Genomic DNA, 19262 nt, shown 5'->3' with positions numbered 1-19262 from the left:
AGAAAATTCAACGTGCTCACAGGGAGGTGGAATTTAAATAAAACTCTTCAGAAAAAAGTGGGAAAAGGTTTTGATTTTCATGGCACTTCTCTTGTATTTTTAAATATACTTGGTTTGGTTTTCATTTTAATATGCTTTTTATATCCTAGGTAACATCATATCAGATTAAAAAATAAAAATATTAAAAGTCAAACTGTAATGAAATATTTCATGTTTGCTGTAAGATTACTTTTGAGCCTACAATTGTAGAAATTGTTAAGACCTTCTCTTTTTGTTCTGATTTGGGAGAGGGAATCTGAAATCCCAAATTTTTTGTCAGCTGAGACTGTAATTCAAATATTGGAACCTCAGTCCAATGTCAATATTTTAAGAATATAGGAAGCCAAGAAATGTTATAAACAAACTGCAAGAAGGATGTGAAGTTGCACTTCTTCAAAACACAGTTTGAAAACAGGGGTTTGGATGTTTCCTTAGCTTACTAGACCAACAGAAGCATAACAAGACCTAACACAAGAACCACAAGCCAAACAAATTCCAATTAAAATTAAGTGAACATTTATTACCCATTAGAACAACTAAATTGTGATTACCATAAATTATTCATTATTTGGAGCCTCTAAGATGAGGCTTTCATCTTTCCTAAAAGGCATGCTTGTAGCTCAGTTACAAACTTAGGACTCGATGCTGAATTTCTGTGGGGAGGTCCTGCAGCTTGTATAGTGCAGGAGGTCATCACAGCACCTGGGTTTAAGCCTATGAATATGGGGAAAGAAACAAAGCAGCAACCAGGCACTGCTCAGGTCAGGTAGCTGCCTTCCGTAACCAATACACATTTGCAAGAACCAGCGTTACCTGGTTGTTACCTGCTGACACCGTCTCCCACAGCATTCTCCTAGAGAAGCTGGTGGCTCACAGCATAGACAGGTGTACTCTGCGCTGGGTCAAAAACTGGCTGGACGGCCGGGCCCAGAGAGTTGTGGTGAATGGAGTTACATCCAGTTGGCAGCCGGTCACGAGCGGTGTTCCCCAGGGCTCAGTTTTGGGGCCAGTCTTGTTCAATATCTTTATTGATCATCTGGATGAGGGGATTGAGTGCACCCTCAGTAAGTTTGCAGACGACACCAAGTTGGGCGGGAGTGTTGATCTGCTTGAGGGTAGGAAGGCTCTGCAGAGGGACTTGGACAGGCTGGATCGATGGGCCCAGGCCAACTGTATGAGATTCAACAAGGACAAGTGCCGGGTCCTGCACTTTGGCACAGCAACCCCATGCAGCGCTACAGGCTTGGGGAAGAGTGGCTGGAAAGCTGCCCAGCAGAGAAGGACCTGGGGGTGTTGGTCGACAGCCGGCTGAACATGAGCCGGCAGTGTGCCCAGGCGGCCAAGAAGGCCAATGGCATCCTGGCCTGTATCAGAAATAGTGTGGCCAGCAGGAGTAGGGAAGTGATCGTGCCCCTGTACTCGGCCCTGGTGAGGCCACACCTTGAATACTGTGTTCGGTTTTGGGCCCCTCACTACAAGAAGGACGTCGAGGTGCTGGAGCGTGTCCAGAGAAGGGCAACGAGGCTGGTGAGGGGTCTGGAGAACAAGTCTTATGAGGAGCGGCTGAGGGAACTGGGGCTGTTTAGCCTGGAGGAAAGGAGGCTGAGGGGAGACCTCATCGCTCTCTACAACTACCTGAAAGGAGGTTGTAGCGAGGTGGGTGTTGTTCTCTTCTCCCAAGTAACTAGCAATAGGACGAGAGGAAATGGCCTCAAGTTGTGCCAGGGGAGGTTTAGATTGGACGTGAGGAAAAATTTCTTTACTGAAAGAGTGGTGAAACATTGGAACAGGCTGCCCAGGGAAGTGGTTGAGTCCCCATCCCTGGAAGTATTTAAAAGACGTGTAGATGCGGTGCTTAGGGACATGGCTTAGTGGGCATGGTGGTGTTGGGTTGACGGTTGGACTCGATGATCTTAGAGGTCTTTTCCAACCTTAATGATTCTATGATTCTACCTGCCAAAGGGTCCGACAGGGCGGAAAGGGGCCAGGGTCTGCAGTGTGAAGCACTCGCTGAAGAGAAGAGGTGAGCTGCACAGAAGGAGATACTCTGAAACAAGGGCAGCCATACGTCTACAGGTACAGCGCCATGGGCAAAGAGCTTTTTATCTCCCCAACCTTTCTACGCAAGAGTGAAAAAGAAAAAAAGATGGGCAGATTTCTAATGGTAATAAATCAAATTATAGGGGGAGTTGTCTGAACAGGAACCAATGGGCAAAATTATTCCAGTTAACAACTCAGCAATGTCTCTGGGGGAGCAGGAAAAGAGCTAAAAACTGAAGTACAGAGAACTGAAAGGAAAAGAGAAACAACACACAATGTCCTGCAACACACTGAACATCAGACATCGCAAGAAAGACCCCTTCCCGAGCAGATCACCAGCACCTCACTCTGACTCAGCTTCTTCCCTGCCAGTCAGTGCTTCTGTAAGTGTAACTGAAACCTTAGCTTTTTTTAAATCTCATATACTAGATAAATTATTTCTCTTAAATCTATAGCAATAATGCTTTGGCCTTATGGCTTCAGGTTAAGATACACATTTTCACACATTGCTAACCTTTGTATAATGCTTGCTTCAGGAAAACAGACCTATTAATATAGAAAATACTATAAATACAGATGAAATTGTGAAGCTGTATTAGAGTATAAGGTATCTTTCTTAATTTAACCAAAAAAATTCTTACACAATAGAACAATCATAAGCAGATGTTTGCATTAGTATCAGATAAGCAATCAACTTCCTGATCTATTAGAAATTCAATAAATACAGCTAATCTGCATCTATTCACCTCTCTCTATCCTTAGACTGCAAGTTTTCAGACCAGAGACTGTCTTTTCCTGAATGTTTGGAAAGTGTTCAGCGAACTGTGGGTATTGGCATAAATAAATAATAATACCATAGTCACTGGGGACATTTAAGTAAAATTACACTCTGCTTTAACTATTAAGCTCCTCTTCCAAAATCCCAGATGAGCAATGATGTTCAGAATCCTGGTTTTCATTTATCTTGTTTCATTAGGAATTTCCTCCTAGCAAAGCACTACTGTAACTTTACATGTCCTGTTCATATACTCTTTCCCCATGCACCCAACGATGCTCAAGACAATCAATCCCTCTTTCTCTGTGGGACAGATTCTGTTTTATTTGCTGCTTCTAAGTTGCTGTTATTTTCTTTTGAAAATACAGTGTCAGTCAGAACTTAAGAGGAAAGAAACTCAGTCTTCTTTGGAGAGTTGTTTATTGTGCTTAAGGGATGCTTAAGTCAACAGATAAAGCAAGGGAGTCATCACATGGAAAGAGAAGATACCAAGGAGCACCAAGGAGCCAGCCAGCCCTGAGGGAGAACAACAAGAACTTGCCAGGGAAGAGGAGGCTGGACAGAGTTGCTCTAACTCAGCAGGTCACTGAGTTGTCTAAAGCAAGGACTCACTTGAAAAAGCAGTTAGTGATTTTTTTTTTTCCATTTCCTTTTTGTCTTTCTTAAGAGTTTTAAGTTCTCTCGGTTTGAAAATGTAATTTTCTAGTTTTTATTCAAATAAAGTTTGCCTCGAGGTTAAAAAAAAATGACAAACCACCTTTAGTCTTTTGAGAGTATTTAATACAAGAATATAATAGAAAAATAATATTTAATATAAGAATACAATATTAAAAACTTTGGCTGATGCAGGGTCCCATCACACGCTACAGGGACAGAAAGAGGACTGCCCTCGGTGCTTTCCCCACCATGGGAGCAAGGATGAAGTCTTTCACACTGGGAGGCTTCACTGCTGTCAGAAGTGGAGCAGTAAGTGTGAAAGGAAAGGAATGGAAAAATAGGAGATATTTTGAATGATAGCAGGCCTCCTCACCTCCCCACACACCAAATGTCCTCCTGCAGGGAGGACAGGTGAAAAAGAGAACAAACAAAAGAGAATGAAGACTGAAAGCAAAGGAAAGTATCCAAGGAGAACAGTGAAAAGTGAAACAAAGGATAAAGGAAAGCTGGGAATCATGAGATCGCTGGCAGCAAAAACAGAAAAGCAGAGCAACAGAAGTATACAAGAAGGTCTTTCCTTCCTGCCATCCAGAAAACCAAGTTATCCTAAACTGAGTCAACTAACTTCCTGTGATACTGAGTGAGTTCAAGAGTGAGGAGGCAGCTATTGCTCTGATGAGATGATGTGAGATCACCTTAGACAGGTGACAAAGGTTGGAGACAAAAGTTCCAGAACAATTGAAGATGGTATAAAATACACATCATGCACCAAAAAAAGTAGTCTTCCTTACAAAGTTGTATTTTCAAAAAAAAAAAAAAAGAAGATAGCATAAATGCTCAACTCCTCCTTAACCCCCAGCACCTGGAAATGAGATGTGCTTTTTAGAAAGTTTCTAAAGCTGTCAATCTCCCCGTGAGTTAGAATGGGGCAATGCTATAAAGTAAACACAGATTTTGCTGGTACAGCCCCAATTTTTAACTTAAAAAAAAATGGATAATTTAAACAAAACAATAAACTCACAAATGCCCTTTTATTTAACCACAAAGCTTGTCTTCATTTAAGTTTGCAGGACCTGCTGCCAACTGAAATAAACTGTATCTCAGGAGAGACATTATAGTTGGGGGGGGGGAGGGGTACAACAGCACAGTCTTTTTTTCTTTTCTTTCAGCATATCAGCCAATTTGTCCTTTGCAAATAGACCTGAACAATATGCAATAACAAGTTTTCCTTTCCTCAGAGGGGAGCAATAAAGGCTGAGATCTATGTTTGAAAGTAGTGATTCTATCTGTGACTAATACTTTTTCAATTTCTGCATCCTTCTAGATGTCATGATTATATATATTTCCCAAAATTAAGTAGATAAAATTAATTAATGTAGATACATAAAGCCAGGAGAAAGTAAAAATGACAATCCTGTGGCCAGAAAATTCTCAAATTCAGAATTTAGGTTTGCGTCTATCCCAGAGCATTGCCATATATGAGTAAGCATCAGAACAGAAGGATGTGTCACATGGGGTTCTCCAGGGGTCTGTCCTGGCTGCAACACATTTCAGTATTTACTCCATGATTCAGAGAATGCATATTAAATTTACAGATGGCAAGAACCTAGGAGGAAATTAAAGTATTGCAAAGGACAAAATAATCTTGACAAAAATGGAAATAAGGTCTGAGGAAAAAAACAGAATACACCCCAACAGGGACAAACTGAAGATATTATAAAAGCGAATGAACCGCACAAATAAAGAACAGGAAATAGCTGATTAGAAATCAGTTCTGCAGAAAAGGACCTTGAGCGATATCAAATAGGAGCTGAACATAAGTCAACATCAAGCTATGGCAGGTTCCTTTAGGTACTAACAGGATTCTGCTTGCACCTGAGAGCCGGAATATAGTATGCAAAACATGTGGAAAAACCCTTCTGCTGTGCACTACAAGGCACGGCTGTGATACCACCTTGTTGTCACAATACAAAAATAAGTAAGTAAATAAGTAATACCTCATGTGGGCCAACTGGAAGGAATGCAGAGGAGGGCTGCAAGAACAGTCCTAGGAAACATGACCCTGGAGGAAAGATGGAGCAGCGAGTTTTTGAATCCAAAGAACATAAGACCAACACGACGTACTAACAGCCCTCAAGCACATTAAACGCTGCTGCAGGGAGGAATTGAAGAGTTAGTTCCCCATGTCCATCCAGGAGAGGGGAAAAAGTAACAGCCTTAAATTTTAACAACAAGGTTTCCACTTCAAGACAAGGAAATTTTCTCTGTTGGCAAGAATAATGAAACGTGGGAATGGATTGCCTGAAGAAGAGGTCAGACAAACCTTCCTCGAGAAAGACAACTGACCCTGCCTTGGAGTAAAGATAAATTCCAAATGTCCCTTGCAGCCCTATCATTCTCAGCTTGCCTATACATTACCAAAAAAAAAACCCCAAAAGTTAACATCTTGCATCCTTTAAAAGCAATCCTTTCATCATGACTAGCCAGCCTCTTTTACTGATTAGATAACCGTGCCTTGCTGTGTTCTCATTTCTCGGCCCTCCCCAGATTAGCACATAGGCTTTACCTGGTCCAGAGTGGCTGCCTCCACTCTCCGATTTCCTGCGCATACACCAGGGCTATTTCTGCTTTCTCTAAGCAATGCTCTACAGAGGATACAAAAGCCTTTATGGATGATTAATATCTAGCTTTCAAGGCTTAATGATTTGGCTTAGAAACTACATCTTATAGATCAGTCAGCTAATCTAGATCTTGGCCAGCTTCTCTCCTGCTCTTTCCAACAGAGAGAGTGAATATTCAGCTCAACATCTCTCATGCTTTCAATCATTTTTCTCCATTATTAACCACCTATTCAGACGACTATCCCCAAGTTGCACCACTTTGCTCAACAGACCATCACTAGCGTGTTCCCAATGGAGAAGCAGAGAAACCTTAAACCTTGGTCAAAACAAAATGTCACCAAAGACACAGAAATAATTCAGGAATTAGTCCAGTTTTCCAGTTCTATGTATTCTGTTTTCCAGTTTTCGGCTCTGCAATTATGAGACTGCATTATATCTAAGGGAGAACACACCGTTTTACTACACATTGGGTAATGTATACAATTTCAAACAGCAGAAGTTCTTTCCTTCTGTTACTGGAAGAAAGATGAATAATAATGTTAAAATTAGTTACAGCCGGTATGTGGTAGATGGACTGTTGCCATATGGTGGTTATGTAAATTAAATGACAAAATAAGGATCTAGCATTTATAAGCAACTTTTGCACACTACAGAAACCCAGTGTGCCTGTGCAATAACTACTAGCCTCCACTTACGGGAAAAGATGACATCAAAAACTTGGTTTCTTCAAGACACTGAACAATTATTTCAAGGAAAACACAAACCTCTTATTTGCCTAACATACAAAGAATACTAAATCCAATCACTGCTCTTGTGCATTATACAAAGTAGTCTTGTTCTCCAATTAACTTAAATGTCTATTTTCACTTGGTAAAATGATCTCTCAACAACGTATGGCTGTGTTGCTGTCCTGGTTTCAGCTGGGATAGAGTTAATTTTCTTCCTAGTAGCTGGTACAGTGCTGTGTTTTGGATTTAGGGTGAGAACAATGTTGATAACACACTGAAGTTTTAGTTGTTGCTAAGTAGTGCTTACACCAGTCAAGGACTTTTCAGCTTCCCATGCTCTACCGACTGAGCAGGCTGGAGGTGCACAAGAAGCTGGGAGGGGGCACAGCCAGGACAGCTGACCCAAACTGGCCAAAGGGATATTCCATACCATATGATGTCATGCTCAGTACATAAACTGGGGAAAGCTGGCCGGGGGGGCCGCTGCTCAGGGACTGGCTGGGCATCGGGCAGCAGGTAGTGAGCAATTGCACTGTGTATCACTTGCTTTCTATATTCTTTTATTATTATTGATATTATAACTATTTTATTTCATTTCTATTATTAAACTGTTCTTATCTCAACCCACAAGTTTTCTCACTTTTACTCTTCCGATTCTCTCCCCCATCCCAGCGGGGGGCAGGGAGAGTGAGCGAGCGGCTGTGTGGTGCTCAGTTGCCGACTGAGGCTAAATCACAACAGTTGCCTGTCTGGAAAGGTGCCTGACCATGCTTTGTGGATGACTTAAATGCCCAAACTTAGGGCAAAGATGATTTCTGTCTGGAGGCCGTCAAAGCCACCTACCTTTTTCCTTTAATAGATAGGCAATTTAGGACCAGCTTTAGGACTCCTTATACTCTATGTACCTGTCATTGAAACATAAAATGGAGGCTTCAGATGGGTGGACAAGATGCTTCCCTGCCACCATTGCTCAGTAAACTTTAAATATATTCTAGAGGCAGCATTTCAGACTCCATATGTAGCTAACATGTAGCAAAGTGTAGATGCACTTACTATGTATAATTTAAAATATTTCAGTTTTTTATTATTTCAGCAGGCAGGGACAATAGGTATCAAGAGAAACAGATAATTGGATCAGAAATCAAAAAACAGTTTCTTCTAAAGCTGGGTCACTATATTAAGAGACCAACTCTCATTTCTCAGGTTATAATGAAAGCATAGCACCTGCTATAGAAAATAAAAGTTGAAATTAATTATGGTATATAATAGCTTCACGAATCCTTGACATACAGTACAGATTAGATTCAGGACTCCTACTGTCCCACCACACAAAACCATGAATATTTTTTCTCTAACCATATGCACAGAGGCTAATTAACACAAAATTCTTTTTCCTTACTGAAAAAGAAGTCTTCAGGCTTTATTAGAAGAACAGGAAAGCAATTAACTAAAGATTAAAGGGGCTCCATCTGCATGAAGCATGATAGAAATTGCCAAAAGGAGCAGGAGACAGGTAACAGAGGATATAACAAAAGAGAGGGGGGGAGAGAGGGAACGAGCAATAGAAGGTTAATATTAAAATCACAACTGGAGATCTTTCTCAATAACCTGTTGGAAGTCAGCCAGAGGGGACAGGTCTAATGGAGGCATAAGCCTAAGCAAAAGTCTATGACCTCTGCTATTCAGGTCAGATTACCTGATCATAGCGGTCCTTTCCGGCCTCATAAATCTAAATTACACTTGTATGAAGACAGAAGTGAATACTAAGCACAAAATCAAGGAGAAGTGTAAATCTAAGTCGAACTAAAAACCTTATATTTTCACGATAGCAGAGGCAGTATGTAAAAGGCATTAACTGTTTATTATTGATGTCTCTATCCAAGTATATACCCCTCTATCAGTCTTTGCAGGAAGTGATATGTCTCATAGACAGTGGCTGCTTGGCATCTTTCTGAAGAAAGACTACAGGACTACTCTGCCAAAATTATCATCCTCTTTGACCCTTCTATCATAGGGTAGCACTGGGTTTATATGATCTCCTGTACAGATTTCTAGCACTGGAACATTATTTAAAAGCCATAAAAGTTGCACAATACTGTCTGAGTGGATCTAATGTAGCTATTTTCCAGCACAATTCGGTGGAGGTGGAAGTCCCTATGTAGAAGGTGTCTGTATTAATACAACCTGGTCTTTTGCCCTATGACAAATTGCAATACGTATTAACCGGCTTACTTCTGTCAACATAAAAGTTGGCATGTATCTGAAGTATCCCCTGGTAGTGGATACTACAGGCTTGGGAAGGGGAAAAAAGGGAGGTATGATCTCATTAAGAAGGTCAGTAAGCCTCAGGGGGTCCCAAGGTCCTTTGACACATACTGCTAGAGTGGTCAGAGGTCCTGTCATGAGCACTCACATTAGAGTAGATACTAGATCAACTTAAAAGTCCATTTTGATGGAAAGATGCAGACACGAACCACACCAATGAGCATGTCAAATGGCTCTCGCAACACTATAGATGGATTTGTCTGCCTGAAGCTCCATGTGACACCCCATCCAAAATGGGTGCTGCCACACACCACACCATGGCTTACACACTCTCAGTGAGTGGGGGGAAAAGCCAGCACCAAGGGGCCTCTCGGGGCTCATCAAAAGCTGAGCGTTCCATAAGGACAGTGACTAGCCCGGTGATTCAGCTGGCAATGAAACTGCGACAGTGAATTTGGCAGGTGGAGCATCCTGTTAATTCACTTCCCCTGCAGATAAAAATAGTCTGCATGTTGGACGAACAGCTTCTCCCTAATGACTGTAACTGGCCGTCATTGATATCACCAGAAACACAACAATAGCCCTAAAAGAAGAGCTTATTCCCTTGAAGAGATCAATTCTCTTTCCTCTTGAGAAAAAATGGAAGAATTTAATGGAATAGAGCATCTTCTTAGTTAAAAATTGCAGGGCACCAAACTACTGAACTGCTGTTTTCAGCTAGAACAGAAAGATCTACAAATTCCAAGTGAACAGCAAGGACTGAAAGTTCACGCTGGTACTGGTAGCATTGCACTTACCTTAAAGCAACACATAGACTGCAGTAGGAAAATAATAATCTATTCTAACATTGATGCAACTCATAAACACCTTCCTATGCTGTCAGATGTCTGTTAAAATCATCTGTTCGCAAGGTATATGCTGTAACTGCAACAGCTGTATAGGGACAATGGTAGGATGAATATGAGGATGGAACGATCCTCCAACTAAAGCTCTTCAGAGCCTGGAGCATACTCTTCACTCTACAGAGCTGAAGCTTGAGCTACCTGCGTATCTCCAAGCTTAGAAGGAGCAAGAGATCTGACCTGGTTGAAAGGGCTGGCAGCAGCAAGCAGAGATAAACAGAAGGCCAAAAAAGGAATAGCATTCTTGGGAATCACAAATGACACATCTTCCTCATTCTCACAAAGGACTGTCATGTCAAGGAAGCTGGTAGAGATACTGCATTAGTAGCAGGTGCTGTGGGCAGCGAAGGGCTGGGATACAGCAGGAACACGCCAGGGAGCAGCACACGTGGGGCTGCTCCGCAGGTCAGGATGAGCTGGGGTGATCACGATATCGGTGAGCCGGGCAGTCTCCTCACTGACTCAATGCACTCCCACAGTACCCATGCAGTGCTATGTTTTGGTGTGCAATTTAAGCATTTAGTACCTTGATTCAAGATTTCTGGATGTTCGGAATTGCAGATATAATCGCTGCAAAGCACTCATCTGCAACAAACCCATCATTTCACATAAGCATTAAATTTAAGCTGCGCACTGTGTGGATCCAATAAATCTGACACAAAGTGCTACCGAGTGCTCGCACATGCAAATGGGCCCGCAGACAACTGATGGGCATCCATGCATTAAATCCCGCATGTCCTGAAGAGGTCTGATTTGACTGTGTACAAACAGAATAACTGAGCTCACTACATACGTTTTAAACAGTATACATAAACTTTTCTTCCCAGGCAGAATTATAAGCTGGGAAAATGAGGGCCTCTGATGTGGCATTATTGGTTTTAGCCATCATCCAAGACGCAGAACAGTCACTATACTGTACACTGACCTGTATATGTCTCGTTATAGCTACCAACATAGTATTGTATTCCCTGCAGTTACTGCTCAGAATATGAGAGATACTAAGATATTTTCCGTTTTGAAAAAGAAAGAAAAAAAAAGCAAATGTATTTATTTGGAAAATACATCAAATTTTTTTTATTATTACTATTATTTTTCTTTTGGCAGAAGCTTTGCTAACTTGAAGATAGGTAGCCGTCTTTACCAAAAGTGTAAAGGAGATGGCATCTATCTGTAGATATGACCCATGTTTCTCCTTTCCAAATGATAAGTCTGGGAATATAATAGGATTCAAGGTCTGAAAACAACATGTTTACAGATGCTAAATAACATAACAATGCAGAAATTTCTATTTACGATATCTCTTCCGCCATCCCCAAGATAAAGCTTCTGCATTTTAAAAGGTGGAGGTAATTTTGCTGTCAGTATTTTGCTTTTTAAATGTAGAGGTAAGTTAAATGAAGCTTGGAGGAGGTAACAGACATTAATAAAGTACAATTCCTCCGTTGATACTCAGTAAGGGATTAAATAACAGCACCAAGCTTAAACGCTGTTGAGATGCACAGATTCTTGATGCGCTAATTTTGAGAAAGCGTCTGAGCAGATGCCACCTAACACTGTTACAATGCGTTGTCCCCAGCTATCCCACAGCCCTGGGGACAAAAATGAATGCAATCAAGCAAACTTAAAGTCTTCATCCTTACAAACATCATTCCAGAATTTCCAATGCCACAACCTAGGAACAGTTTACGGAAACGACATTAATGACTCATTCTTCTGTCACAGATTTGATCAAGGCTGACCTTTCCACAGTCATTTGTCTTCACGTTTGGAATACCCACCTCTTTTTCCAAGGATGTGCTTACAGAAACCGGCTGTACTAAAAATACTTGTGGATTTGCCATCTCCAAAATCTTTGTCAAGCTCTCTCTCACGATAGCAAACTGTGTGCTGCCATCTCGCGGCTAGTTCAGCAAGTCCCATCCCGGCAAATAGTTTCTGCCATTTAGCCCTGCAACACCAAGTCACTCGGGTGACAGGTTACAGTAAAAGGGAACATTAGAAATGCCTTTTCTGAAAACAGTTACGATGCAAACTGAAATAACTGATTTTCATTTGCTCCTCTGAAAGTCAGGCCGGCAGGAGCTCAGACGACGCGGTCCAACTGCCCACCTTGCCCTTTCCATCCTAGAAAAGGACCAAGAGGTGCAGGTGGTCTCCAGGCATCGTTGGGTTTCCTCTGCACCGGCTCCCCACCCACATTCAGGCTCTCTCCTCAAAAGCCACTGCAGACCTGAAAAGCCTTATTCCTCACCACCTCTGAGCTGCTCTGCCCAGTTTTCTTCATGCCCACCCCTCACAACAAGACTTTCTGCTGCTCTGCTTGCAGTCACCGCTCCAAAAGCTAGATTCCTTCCTGGCTCAGGGTCTTCCCACTCCTCTTCCAACGTCTCCCTGGTCCAGGGAAGAAGATGTGGCAGTATGGCAGCGGATAGACACAACTTAATAATAACCATAGCCCTACCGCCCTTCCTGTCCACACACAAAACACTAGCCCAAAGCCCTTCACTCTATACCAAAGTAAAGGGAAGACAAAATGAGTTTTTGAGATTGTGAATGCTGCAGGGCAGGAATTACCCCGTTCCTCTCACATGCGCTTAGTATAAAGCAGTTCAAACAAATACACCAGTCTCAAGTGCTTTCATGGGTCTTACCATAGTTACCTAGTTACTCTGCCAAATTTTATTTATTTATTCATTTATTTTTGCTCCAAAGATAAAAAGAAGGTGCAGCTCCACAGGCAGCAGGCCCATTCAGAGCAGGAGAAACCAGGATTTCTTAATGATTTGAATTTAGTTATGTGCTACCATTCACCAGCTCAGAAAAACAAGTTAATGACTATGGAGAAAACAATTCAAGGGCACCAAACTTCACCTGAAAAAACCAAGAGAAAAATAAGCACTTCACTTCTAATTCAGGCACACAGAAATAGTGAGAAAAATAGGGCTGGACAGGGCCTGAAGATCTCAAGCAGTTTACTAGGTGCCTAGTGCAGGGAGAGAAATATTACTCCTGGCAACCGTTTCTCTAATCTATTTTAAAGGCATAAATATAAGAAGATCCACATTGTTCCTTCCTGGATCTCTCCCTGCTCCACCTTGCCTTCTTGAAAATCACCTTCTAGGAGACTCCATAGCCAAATTTTAAACTCCCAAATCAGTGGTGTTTGTATCACCTCACTCTCCAGAAAAAAATCACTGACCCAACACTATCAAATGCCAAGTGGTTTCAAAACAGTTTTCAAAACAGACCAAAAAAAAATCCTATCTCCAATAAATTGTTTAAAGCAGCTAAAATAATAAGCAGATAAATAATAATTCAGCATAACTCAACCACAGCCAAACAGTAAAATGCTAAAAATTGGACTGGGGACTACACAGCTGAGTAAGAAGATGACCACCTCACTACTTGATGGAAACAGAAAAATGACAGCAAGCACCTTCCACAAAGGAAGAGGTTTTTTATGAAAGAATGAGAGAATTATCCTGTAGCTGTGCTACTGTAGCTATCATAGCTACATAGTTAGTTTAATCCTTTCCTCCTTTAAGAGATCCTTACTCACATATTAAGCCTTGTCCCCCAAAACCTGTTCAAAAAATTATCTTAATGATTCTACTACTTTTAGATTACATTGCCCTGCATTACACTGTTGTCGGCATTACAAACCAATCTGCTGAGATGAGAAAATTAGCTCCAAGATACAAAAATATATTGCTCTGTATTTCAAGATGCAGAAGTATCTTAGTCTGTTAGTCTGTTTTTGAAGCCAAGAATGCTGATACTTCGCTTGCCATTTCCTACCAACATGGATCAGCCCATGGCTGTGCATGCGTTCACAAAGAGTTTCAAAGGTATCCTCCATGCTTCTCAGTACATGTTTTTCCAAGATGGAATTTTTTTTTTAAAGGAAATCTCACTCAAAACATAACTGAGTGCCTGACTCTGCATTGCTGCAATCAGTTAGTTGCCTTAACATTTACAGAGAGATAAGACAAGGAGAACAAACATCCTATCACTGCATCCTGATAAGATGACTGTAAACTAAAAGACAGCTTACTGAAAACAAAAATTTGAAAACAACTCTTCAAAGTGGAATATCTCCAGTATCACCTCGAATAGCAGAAAAGCAAATTCTAAAGTTAGAATCATGAAATAATGAAACTGTAACCCAGAATAGCAACAGCCAGATGAAGTACAATTTATGAGATGTTTGCATGCTGTTACGCTGCAAAAACTATGGCTTGCACAAACGGAACTGATCCCAGCCTGAGCTACTAGACATTATTGACATTTAAGAAAATAGTCCCAACAAACTTTTAAGTGTGGAAGACCATTTTCATAATGCCTAATTTGTTAGTAGTTCCAAGCATGTTTCCAACGTACTTTTTACACCAGCTGCAAGCATTTTCACTCATAGGAATCTGCAATATCAAACAGTTGGCTTCAGTTTCTCGGAATGGCACTGCAGCCAAAACTCTTTGAAAGATATTTGTGCATCTACCCAGGGCATTCAGTGTTCTGAAATCATTAACACAATATACTTAAAATGGATCAATCACCTTAATAGGACCCAGACAGATACTTAGTCAAGGGTAAAGAGGATTAACCTTTTCATTAAGAAAAAAAACATTTTCTCAAAAAAAACCCCAAACCTACCCAAAAACAACAAAAACCCCAAACAAACAAACAAAAAAACCCACAAAATGCTTACAACGTTCCCAAGATGCCCCGAATCACAGACCGTAGGCAGAGTATGTCAAATTCTTGAAGACTCAAGTCGGAACAGTCCACCTTGGCACTACTCTTATGTAAATGATGGGACCAAAGAGAGTGTATGCCTACTGTCTTGTCTTGATAACAACACATCGCAGGGGGCGAGGCAGTTCCCTCAGAAGGGCATTTACAGGAGTCACAGGTTTACCAAAGGTAGTTCTAGCTTTGGACACCAAGAGGAGAGAGGAGGGTAGTCAGTGCATATCACCGATGATGTCCCTCACAAGACAGGTTTCTGCTTTGCCGTCAGTCTCCAAATGGTTCTCCACCATAGCTCCATCCCCAAGCAGTGAGGATACAGGTAATGTATAGGCCACATTAAAAAAAAAAAAAAAAAAGAGTCACTGGGTTACCACGGGACAACTGCTGCCACTGCCCTCGGCAAGTAGAAGCAAGGAAGAGGATACTTCCACTGCTCCTTCCCTAAGGATAACTGGGCATGGTCAGCTGGGAGATGCCTCCAGGCTGCTGGAGAAACATGAGAAGGAGGGAGCCTGTGATAACACTAGCAGACTTCTAAGAGAAGCAAGAGACTTGCAGCAAAATTAAAATCTATATTCATGGTGGAAAAGAGTCTTTGACAAACCTCAGAGAGACAGCAGGCAGTTGGTGCAAACTAGAAAGACACTGAAAGCTAGCTCATACTAGAAAGAATGACACCCGCATGCAAAGAGGGCAGGAGCAGCTTCATTTTTCAACATTTTTTAGATTCTGTTCTGATACAAAGTATTATTCCTCTACTTTAATATTTTGTGTTCTAATAGCATCCATATTTCACAGGCTGGAAGGCTGCTGGTTTAGCCATTTAAAAGAAAATGTGGGACAGTTTCACCTCAAGGCTCTGGTCAACTCAACTCCATCATTTAAAGATAGATGTATACACCTCAGCCTTGCTATCTAAATTCTCCCTAAATAGCCCATCAACATTTTCTCAACTTTCTCACTTTTATACTGACGTGCTACACATGCACAATTCCATGTCAGCATACCAAAAAGATAATCTCGTGCATCCTTACTTATATGTCAACACTTATATCCTTATCCATTCCCCAAGTCCCACATACGCACAGAAAAAATTATGAAATAGCAGAGAGGAGTCTGCCATATGCAAGTGTTCTTTGAGGAGCAAATGTCCATATTTACCTACTGAGATTTAATAAAAAAGAACAAAGTCACGCACAATCTGTTCAGTTCTGAGCAAGGTCAACAGGTGTGCACCTTGTTTTCCTCATTTATACTAATGGGAACAAGTACCCTGAACCAGCATAGACACCTGATCTTAAACCCTGCGAACCCAGACACCACCTAATCTACTACCAGTTTGACACCATGCAGAGAAATGTCTCAATGAATTTGGAAAGCTGTTCCCACTTTTATATCCGAGAGAAATTATTGATCTCCAGTTACCTGCCAATATCATGAACGTATTTTTGATGGAAAGAGCAGCTTTACACATTTAAAGGATGGAATGTGTCCATTTTAGGCTTGCTTATTCTTAGGTAGTTATGTTTCTTCAAAGAGAGAGTGACAGTTCGGATTTAGATATACTGTTATGAAGGAAATTGATTACTATATTTGGCACATCCACATCTATTTTAAGTCTAAGCTGCACCGACCTGCCCTGCAACAAGACAGTGACTTTAAACCATCTTACTCGTCCCTCTGTTTGCTGCAGAAAGCCACAAGCTGAGGAGAACTGTAAAACCACAACATCCTGGAGAATAAAACATCTGAGCAAGGGAGGGAAAAAATGTAAGAGCATGTGCACACAAGATATGCTGCAAACCCCGGACTGTGTTTTTTGGTCTACATTCTGCCCCAGAGCCCACTGAACTCTTTTAGGTAACATCAACACCTGTGGGAAGATCATCAAAGCAGATTGTTTTGCCCTTAATAAAGGAGCTGACTCCCAGGCTCAAAGCACATCAGTAATGTGAAAGAGAAAATCCAGTTCAGCCAAGAGAGCTGAACTAGCTATTGCTCCGGAAAGGCTTGTGCTGAGAGGACAGACCAGGTAAATCCGAGTTGCCTTAGATTGAAATGGCAGGAAAATAACCACCATCACAACAAAAAAATACCAGTATTACCAGATGCTAATAAATTTAGTGCAGTGGATCACCAACGCAGAGAACCTCAGTCCTACCTATAACTGAGGTAAAAACACTATAAAACCTACTTCTGAAGAATAACATAATAGCAAGATACAAGAGCACATCCTCCTCAGCCATCCAGACTTCACAACAACCATGCCAGCATTGCTGCTGGCAATGCAGTGAAACAGTACATAGTTTAATCTATTTTCAAGAAAAAAAATGTATTTGGTCTATGTGCTATCAAAGGCCTAGGCTATCTTCATTTCCCACTAAATCCTCCAAAGTCAATGATATTGTTTCCTCATTTGAGACATGGTTCCAACACTTTTATGAAGATTACCAGTATCTTGCCAATCCCCAAAGGGATCAATGAACCCAAACAATCCTAACTTTTCAAATTACATTCCACTCTGTGTCTATGAAATCACTACTTTAAGACTGTAACAGAGATATACTGGGAAGCAAGCTCCCTACAAAAGGAAACTAAAGCATATTCCACATCATTCTCTTCCCCTCTGCTCCCCTTTTCCAAGATGGGTGGAGAACCTTTATACCCAGCCAGCGTCCCTCTTGAAAGTCTCCTTATTAGCACAAACACCAGGGGTTCTCCATCAATATAATTATTGAGGTCCCATTCTTCTCTACCCCTCATCCCCCAGTCAACATACTGCTCTACCTTTGTGATTAACCAATTGTTGTATTTCGTTATTCAGCAAAAGGGAATGATGTGAAATATCTACCCGCAGTTCTTTCAGCCATCAGTCAAAACCGATCTCGTTTTCAAAGTACTTCAAGCACTTGACCAGTCACACAAATCCTTCACGTAGTAGCTTTAAGTTCATTCCAGCAGAAGCCAATCAAAAAACAAATGGTGATAATGACCACCAACTATCTAAGCTACAATTTTCTTTAATTCTCCTATAAAATTGAGGAGACCAAACACTACAAGACCAAACACCAATCTAACATTCCAGACAGAAAAGACAAGTAAAACATAAAAATAGAAAACATTCCAAAATTGAACACAGAAAAATAAAACCAGGAAGACCAGACACCCTCAGCTGAGATAATTAGCTAAAGAAAAGGTGGTTTTGAGACAGAAGCCAGCACTTTATTAGACTTCAGCAAGTCTGATGCCTCCAATATCAATAAGTTTCACTTGTTGTCCATGCAAGCTTTCACATCAATTAAAGCTAGCCCCTCACAGCCTTAGCATTAGAAGATAAGTTATCACTTAAAAAAAATCAGACAGGCTTCCATACAGAATGCTTAGATCATCCTCAAAGTTTTCCATAAGGTATCTTACATTCGTTCTGCATAAAAACCTCTTTAACAAGACTCAACCTAAATTCTGAAGGCCCACTAAAGAATTTACATTTGTCCTTGGCTAGGCCAAGCAAAACGAGCCAAACCAATGTGCCTTATCAATGATGCAAGACTGCATCTTAATTAAAAACTCATATCCAGACACATAAATGCATAACCCCGCAGATAAATGCCCACGTGGATCTTGACTATATTCAAAGCTTTATAACAACTTTTCAGGATTTGTCGAAAAATATGTACTGTGTGAATTAAAAGCAGTAATTAGCAATCCTTCTTCCTTCAAATTTGTTTCCTCCCAATCAAGATGGTTGCATGGAAAGATTAAAAAAATCACTAAATCGAACAAGTCCATCATAATCAAATCATTTATTTTTGTTATTGGAAGAAGAGAAAACAAAGCTATTCCATGAGTCAGAATGAAAAGGAGATTTGTACTTCAAAAGAGCTACCCAGTAGATTTAACCTCATGGGAAGATACTAAAAAAAAAAGTTGTGGCAATTATGAATTATTAAGCCACATCTTTAAGAAGAAATATGCTACCCAAAGCTTCAAGTAGAACAAAACAATTTTGTAGCTCTGTTTATCTACATGGATGCAGAATTGGAGATCCTTTAGAAGAAAGCTTACCTTTGAAATAGGAGTAACTCCACCTTCACGTATTTCAAGATGCAGACTGCACACTTACCCAGGACAGCAGAAACCACAGGATTAGCTGAGAAATGAACAGTTATTCTATCGCTACGCCTGCATTTTAATTTCCTAATCTTAATCCACAGGCATTCAGGAACATTAGTTAAAATGCACTTACATAAATAGCTTGATGTCTTCCTTCACAAAAGAATAAACAATGATAATGGCAGTTCTTTTCTTATATTCCAACCATAAAAAGAAGTAACATTAGAAGGCCACCAACATTACTTGCAATGCAAAACTAGGTAACCCTATTTTCTTATTAAAAAAAAGCAGCATAGCCTATCTCCTTCAATATTAATATGCACTTTTGATTTAAAAGGATAATAAATGCAAGCTTTGCTCAGTTAAGGAA

This window comes from Aptenodytes patagonicus, chromosome 1 (assembly GCF_965638725.1).
Source record: "Aptenodytes patagonicus chromosome 1, bAptPat1.pri.cur, whole genome shotgun sequence".
NCBI classification, from domain to species: domain Eukaryota; kingdom Metazoa; phylum Chordata; class Aves; order Sphenisciformes; family Spheniscidae; genus Aptenodytes; species Aptenodytes patagonicus.
The sequence above is the reverse complement of the archived record's forward strand: the minus strand, read 5'-3'. Positions refer to the sequence as shown.